We start from the raw sequence: 8,588 nt of genomic DNA, 5'->3' as shown, positions 1-8,588 counted from the left end.
GATGGGCAAAAATGGGGCTACCATATAGGCGTATGCTCTGCCATGCCATTAGCTGTGAACTTTTGTGAAACCATGATGACACCGTTTTATTGCTTACCAGCTACTTGCTCAGATTATAGATGGACGACACAGATAAGGACATTCTGCCTTATTTGTAGGCAGGTATGTCTGTAGACTTGTTAGGGAGGCAAGTTTTAAAAGGGAAATAATAAGCTCCTTAGCTGTCTTTCTTTGGGGAGAACCACAAAAACAAACTAGAACAGGATCAATGACCTTTCATGTACTCAAAGACTTTGGATGTTACATGGCCTTGAAAAAAGCAAGAATCATATTAACTAATAAAAAAATTAAAAAAAAACCAAAACATTGTAAATTTTCCAAAGTAAACAAAAATAGGGAAGAAATAAAATAGAATTATAAACAAGAGGTTCAAAAATAGGGAAGAAATAAAAGAGAATTATAATATTTTATTATAACCCTCTTCATTTTATTTTTTAGCTGTTGTTTCACTGGAGTCAGAGGAAACAGTTAAAGAACTCAGCAGATATAACTACATAAAACTTACCAAAGGAGTAAAGGTGTTGGGCAATAAATGTCACTGATTTATTTTGAAGTTTGGCCTAAAACTTGTCCTAGTACCAGAAAGTTGAGGAATGATCTTGACTGTGAGAACAGGAACCTACTGTGTATAGTAGCGTCCTACTCAAGTTCCTGGAAGTTGTCTTAAGTAGACTGTGTTCTGCCTCAGCTTGTGTCCTAGCGGAGAGCAGGGTGCCTGGTGGTGGTGAAGTCCACGTGAGTCTCTGTGGCTTTTTCCCTACAACTCCTGGAACATCATTCCTTCAGGCAGCCCCTCAGGTGAGACGTTTCCAGACATGTTCCCCATCTAGCTGAAAAGAAGTTGGTGAGAAGAAGTTAGTCAAATTCATGCTAGACATCACCACCAAGCTACCAACCTCATGACCACCCCATTAAGAGGAATGAAGGTGCATTTGAAGAGATATCTTGGTGGTTAAGAGCACTTGCTACTCTCACAGAGGACCCAGATTTGGTTCTCAGCACCCACCTGTGTGGTATCTTACAACTGTCTCTAACTTCACTGTCAGGGGATATAGTACCCTTTCCTGGCCTCCTCCACCAACAGGCATATTGCATACATGCAATCACTCACATACACAATTTTTAAAAGGGTAATAAGGTTGCCAAAATGCAGACGGCACTGCCAAAAGGGATGGTGGTGCTAAGAACTGTTTCAAATACCAGTGAGATGATCTTGCTGGCAGTTAGGTACTTAGATACACTCTTGAAAGGAGGGCAGGAGTTAAGTCTGGTACACACAGCATCTTATACAGGCCCTGCGAGTCTCATGAAAGGTAAGTATTGAAAATTAGTGGAAGCCCTGGACTTCAGTAATGAACAGTAGGAAATAGGTTAGGGAATAGGAGAAAGGGGAGGGGGCTTTCACTAGGGAGACAGAGTGAAATTACCTCGAAGGAAGGAGAGAGGAAGGTAAAATAACAGGATGCCTGAAAACGTCATACAGAATTATATTATTAACTATGTAAGGAACCCTATAATACACATAAGCCTTCGATAAATATGCATCTATAGTTTAGAGGGAATACTCATATTTAGGCTGACAGTGCCACCCCAGTAACCAAAAACCATCTAACAAAAATCTCAACACCAGGCAAGAGAAGCTGTCTTCTGAGTTGTTGGTCAGGGCTGTCTAAGAGACTCCCAGAACATGACAGGTTGCTGTTACCCTCCGTTGCCCACAAGAAGTGGAGGGTACGTCCCTATTGCTGAAAATACATGCACTTCAGATACAGATGTCATGTGGCCCTGAGCTGGAACTGACTTGAATGCCTAGCTTTCATAGCACCAGAAAATTCTATTAAAGGTTCCAAAGGAGGGACGCAACCAACAGTCCTACCCAGCTATGACACCTATGAACCACAACAATTACCAGCATGTCACATTAACCCTAAGGGTATATGATGGCACCTTCATGGTAACCAACAACTCTCTAATTGGATGTAAGGCCTGATCAACAAGAAGTAATTCATTCCTAGTACTGAAAATCTAGCCAACTACCTAGGACTCGTGAAGTCATGGATCTTGGAGAAGAACTGACAACGGCAACTTTATAAAACAGCATAATCCGTAACTACATTCTAAATACTTTTTCTTATACCCACAGATAGGTGTAGTCTTCACTATTCTTCAAAGCAGCTTCTCTTTGCAACATACAGAGACCATCATGGAAAACCACAACCCATCAAAATGCAGAGTTGTAGAGCCCAGTTGTGGATGGGCATATCTATAAAAACAACTCCAGATCCTAAGGCCCAGGGAAATGTGAGGAGGAAGAGAAAGATGATCAGAGAGTTTGCTGTGACAGTTGTGTCTTGTAAAATGTCATAAATTACACCCATAAAGTCTCACCAACATGATGGCCTAAACATGAGCGGAACCAGGAGAACAATAGACATTCCAAAGAGAACAGGGAGAAGAGGTCCCATCCATACAAGAATGATGGACAACTAAAACTACACCAATTGGTTGTCTGATGCCAAATGGTCAGCCCCGATAACACACATACGAGTAACATTATATAGACTACAAAGGTTATATTTACGAATATACGTATATACATATACAAATATACTTGTAACAACAGTTAATGAAAAACAGAAGCCATGAATTTGAAAGAAAGCAAGAAGGATTTGGGGGGAGCAAAGAGAAGGGAGAAATTCTGTAATTATAACCTCAAAAGTAAAATTTTGTTGTTTTATTTTTAAATAAGAATGGAATCTGTTGGCTAGTCCTAACAGTATTAATACCTCGGCAGAGAATTGGCAGAGAAGACCTGCATAGAGTTCTGTTCTTGCCAGTCCATTAGGACCTGGTTCAGGAAAGTAATCAGGTGTCATTACGATTGATTTTATAATTCTGAAGAAGGCACAGGGGTATGCCCCAATATATACTAAAGAATGTAGATTTATAGGGGCAGAGTTTTAGTATTGGGCAGCACACTCCAGCAAGGGGATCAGAGAGGCAACACTAACTGCCTGGAGTGGCTTTGTAATGTACCCAAGATTTGGGAGTAGCTTCACGTGTTCACTCAGAGATGTTGGCGGTTAAATATTGGCCAAGCAGTCTAATTATGATGAAAGTGGGATTCCAGGCCTCAACAAGTTTCCTTTCTCCGTGAGTGCCCGGAGCAGAAAGGCGGAGTGCTTGGGATGGCTTCATTGTTTGAGCCTGTGTGCAGGTGCCTAATATGAAACAATGAGCTTCATTGTGGCGGTAACTTGCCGTGTGCATGCCAAAGCCAGCGCATATCGCTGAGGGCAGGTACGGGAAGTTGGTGGTGATGCATAGCCAGGTGGATTCAGATCAAAATGGCCTCCGTACGCTGACAAAATTCATCATGGCAGGCCAGAAAGCAAACGATTTGCAATGCTTCTGCAGCAGGGCTATGAGTTCAGCCAGGATCACAGCAGATGCATCTGTTTTCTACATATTCCACAAATGGAGAACTGTTACAGTATGGAAAGCCATACGTGCTTCTTCTTAAAGAAGGTACACGTGAAAAATTGCAAAATATGAGAAGGTATCTTAGAAACTTGCTTGGTTCAATTTGATATTTTTTTGTAGTTTGTTCTCTGGATGAAGTTCAGTTAAGAGAGTAAAATATACTGTGTGATTTCTTTAAAGAAAAATCATTATTCCTTGTACAGTCTCAATAAGGAAGTTTTTAAATGCCTGATTTCATAGGAGTAGGCGTCCTTGTTCAGCCTAATTTTCCCAACCAAAATTGTATAAACAGTGGCCAGAGAGATGGAATTGCATACACACAAAATATCAAAGCCAAGTTTGAAGGGGTATGTGAGTGTAGCCTGGTAGTTTTGAAACATTTTGCAGAAAAGATTCATTTATGAAATACTGATGAACCTTGTGTCATCTGGTACCATGCAGGCTCTCAGTTCTCACCCATCAGGTTTTTTTTTTTTTTTTTTTCAGGCTTCTTGGACGCCAGCTTGTGGAAGCTAGTAGGATAACTCACCTTTGCTGTGGAGGCATGGGGTTAGGTATAGATGATCAACTTTATTTTCTCCAAGAAGCTTCCTGGCAACACAGAGTGCCAGCGCCACAGTCTGCCCCCTGGACAAAGAGTAAGCCCCACTTGCCCAGGGTTCTCCTCCCCGGTCACAGCATGCGACTTCTGATGCCCTTTCTCTGGGGCCTGGTTGACCTGAGTCTGACAGGAACTCTCTACAAGAAAGGAAGGAGGCAAAGTATGATTAATGGGCAGTAGAGCAGCCAGCTTTGTATCTGAGTACTGAAACACTTTAGACTGCAGACCCTTCGCAGGGAAAGTAGGGACAGTCAAACCTCCTTCAAATGTTTGGTGTAGGACATGAAATGAGACGGTATTGTGTGCTCTGTTGGACCACAGTTCCTGATACATAATAGATCAGGAAGTATGTGTGTTGTTGTATTTCTGACATATATCTTCCCTCTCAGCCTTTCCACCTCTCAAGTTATGAATAGTCCTATGAGCCAAAGTTCTATTTATTGTCCCCAAAGAATCTACTGTGTAAAACTTCCAAGTGCACAAAAGTACATATTTATTTTGTAAAGATCTCCATCCCTTATTTGGGTAGTATTGCATTCTGACCTTGTTTTTTCCAGGCCACCCCTCCATTTTACCCCATGGTATATTATATTTCTGTTTCTTTACCCCAAAGGGGACAAGAAAGTGGAGGCAGGCACCCCCTGTCTCCAGATGGCTAAGATCACCTTTGCTCTCAAGTCTCTGCTGCTGGGGGAACAGGTTTGTAATTACCTCCAGGTGATTCCAAAATCAACCCCAGGGCTTGGCTCACTAGCATAGATGTGTACAGATACCAAGAGGAGAATCAATCCAGATATCCCATTGGTCATGAAAAGGGGCATTCTCTGGAAACGTGTGACTGTCCCTGTTTGTGCTGGCTTCCAGAGAACTCCTTTGACCTGACATAGAGCTAAGTAGGCATTGTGGAAAAGGCATCTGGGCATTTACTTCCTGCAAGTTGGCACTGATTGTACCCAAGAAGGGCCCTGGGAGCCAGTGGGAACCCCTAATCTCCTGTGACATCATCTCTCAGTAGGAGAACAACTTCCACTCCTTTGGCTCAGAAAAGAAAGCAGATAAGGACTTGAACCCAATCTCAGGAATGCTGCATGCCCAGAAAAAAAAAAGGCAGGCTTCCCATTTCTTGATGAAACTTGAGCAGCATATCTAGACTGGGCTTCCACGGGCCATGAACTTATGTTCTCATGATGGGCACAATGAGTGAGATCCAGGTCAGCGCAGAACAAAGCCTGACTTCTGTTTATTTTTTATGTTTTCTTTTTCCCTGTTATACCTTTATTTTCAGTGCATACCCTTCCACTTCCAAGTTCTTGAAGTGAATGCTATGAAATGAAAGTAGGCAGCCTTTGGATGTCTAGACGTCTATGGTCTAATAAGAGATTAGTTGGACTTTGCAAGAGCAAAGGCCAGAGCAGATTCTGAGGATGGAAAATCCAAGTTATATTTAAGCATCATATCTAAATATTTAAATATCTTATACTTATTAACTTATCTAGGTCTTAGCTGACCCCTTGGACAGCTTCTCTCCTCTTCCTTCTCTATGCCTCTCCTCAAGAATTGGTACCTTGGGGTCTTGGCCTATGCTTGGTTCCTTGACCCTCAGTGAGAAGTCAACAATCCTATGCACATTAAGCCATGAATGATCCCATTGCCCCATCTCCATCACATTCCTGGTGGTGTTTTCTCCAAAAATGAACTTCATTTAATTTCAAGATGAGGGAAGAAAATTCTATAGGATATGAGAATTAGAGGCTAGCAGTGTGCCACAGAGGGACATGGACAGGAACCAGGCTGATTAGTTATGAACCTTGAATAGTTTGGACAAGTTAACCCTTTAGAGTTTCAATGTCTTCAGCTACAGAGAAGAGATAATGGATATTCTCAACAGGATACACAGAAAGCATCCTCCTGATGCCACAAAGTGCTGTGAGTGCTGTTTTAGGCCTGAACTATAAACACTTAAGATCATTTCCAAAATGGGCATGGTGATTAAGGAGGCCTAGACAAACAGCAGCTATGGCCACCACAACTCCCCTCACCTCCCCACTAGTTGTGTGTCCCAAGGCTGCCTCTGAGCAAAGAACAAGGAAGAGAAGAGCAAAGGTAATGAGCTGATCCCCTGTCTCCAGTCAAGGGGTGCCTGGAATGCTCACCAGGACACATAGCATATTTTCCAGATAAGGACATTGGAGGCTCAGTGGCAAGGCTCTTGGAGAATAAGCAGTATTGACTACTCCCTGCTAATGATGCTAGTGACTCCCTTGTTGAGGGGTTCTTGAGTTGCCTGGATGTCATGTTGTCCACAGGCCACCATTTTCTTTCTACTTAGTGATTCCTGGCCAGGGCAGTGCATTAGCTTCATCTGGGGGAGTGGCCTGGAGAGGGGAGCAGTGGGTGAGGCCAGGTTGCAGTCAAGAGTTGAAAATCCCTATCATTCAATGGCTGAACCTGTGGGGTTTCTTTCTTCTGCTCCCAAGCTTGAGTTTAGGGACCCCCCATTTTTCCTCCTGAATTCCCAGTGATTTTGGAGCTTGATAGAATCATCTCCCAGAAACTTAGAATACCCAAGATACAATTTGCAAAACACATGAAAATCAAGAAGAAGGAAAACCAAAGTGTGGATACTTCATTCCTCCTTAGAATAGGGAACAAAATACCCATGGAAGGAGTTACAGAGACAAAGCTTGGAGCTGAGACAGAAGGATGGACCATCCAGAGACTGCCCCACCCGGGATCCATCCCATAATCAGCTACCAAATGCAGACACTATTTCATATGCCAGAAAGATTTTGCTGACAGGACCCTGATATAGCTGTCTCGTATGAGGCTATGCCAGTGCCTGGCAAATACAGAAGTGGATGCTCACAGTCAGCTATTGGATGGAACACAGGGCCCCCAATGGAGGAGCTAGAGAAAGTACCCAAGGAGCTNAAGGGGTCTGCAACCCTATAGGAGGAACAACAATATGAACTAACCAGTACCCCCAGAGCTCATGTCTCTAGCTGCATATGTAGCAGAAGATGGCCTAGTCAGCCATCATTGGGAAGAGAGGCCCCTTAGTCTTGCAAACTTTATATGCCCCAGTACAGGGGAAGGCCAGGAGCAGGAAGCAAGAGTGGGCGGGTTGGGGAGCAGGGTGGGGGGGTATAGGGGACTTTCGCGATAGCATTTGAAATGTAAATGGAGAAAATATCTAATAAAACATGTTAAAAAAAAGAATCATCTGTGTTTCTTAACGGGTGTTATACCTTAAAACCTTTGTATTTATGTATTATAAAATTGATTCCAATAAATATATTCAGATGTATTATGTTACCCAAGCAATAAATGCCTCGGTTTCTAGTTTAAAAAAAAAAAATAAAGAAATAAGAATCATTATTTACTTCCTTTCTGGAACAAAATCAGAAACTAATTGGAAACTCATTGATGATAACTTGCCTAGCTTGTATTTTAATATGCCAGGCCACCTTTATCATTAGTATCTTGTTGAATTTTAATTCAAATCCTCACCCTGTATAAGCAGGAATACTGGGCCCTGTGTGTGTCACATTGTGGGGATCTAGGTTATTTCCAAACCATGGCTCTGATACTTCCCATCTAGAAACCTAGAGTTCCACATGTATTCCAACTTCCTCAGAGGGTGGCTGGAATTCAAGGAGATAATACAAGCCAACAAACTAAACTTTACTTTTCTTTACCTCTATTTAGAAATAAAGTTCATTAACAGATAGACTAATACTAAGCGCACAAAGAAACCTGTGAGCTGTGGCAGAAGGCACAGGCTAGAGTCCTCATCTTTGAGACTGAGGTCAGGGTCACTATTGGCAATTACACTGTAGTTCTTTGGTTTTAGGGATCCTTTTTCTTTTTAAAATATCACAGTATTTTATAAGGAAATACTTTCAGCTATGCAGATTAAAGACTCATTTTTACACCATCACTCACCAGGTTTTACTACATGATTCATTGGCATCCTCTTCTCTCCCTACATCTTCCTGTGTGACTGGATTATGTCAGCAGACATCTCAGACACCATCTCATCATTGATCAGCATTTTAGTATTTATTCATAAGTTGTAAACCTACTAAGTAAATGATCTGGATAATTTTGCCCATTGCAGATGAATCTTTAGGATTTAAATTGAAACTCAACCTGATACATTGTTTTCTTTGCTCAAAGACATCACTACAGTAGTTGCAGTGCACAATATCTATTAGTAGACAGGGAGCTGGCCTTCAACTCCATGTACACCAGTGAGTTACATGGGTAGTGCTCAGCAGCAGGTCCTGAATCTGCACTGAACACAGATCACAAAAGTTGTGAAAAATGTACCAGGAGTCTGAAATTGTGCTCTAAATTTCTGCTCACAAGCATCCCAAGTTACATATACTGTTTATTAATATTCAGTGGCCTGGAATAACAGATAGTGAAGAGACTCAAAACT

The sequence above is a fragment of the Mus pahari genome, chromosome 6, assembly GCF_900095145.1.
Source record: "Mus pahari chromosome 6, PAHARI_EIJ_v1.1, whole genome shotgun sequence".
NCBI classification, from domain to species: Eukaryota; Metazoa; Chordata; class Mammalia; order Rodentia; family Muridae; genus Mus; species Mus pahari.
This window is presented reverse-complemented; position numbering follows the sequence as displayed.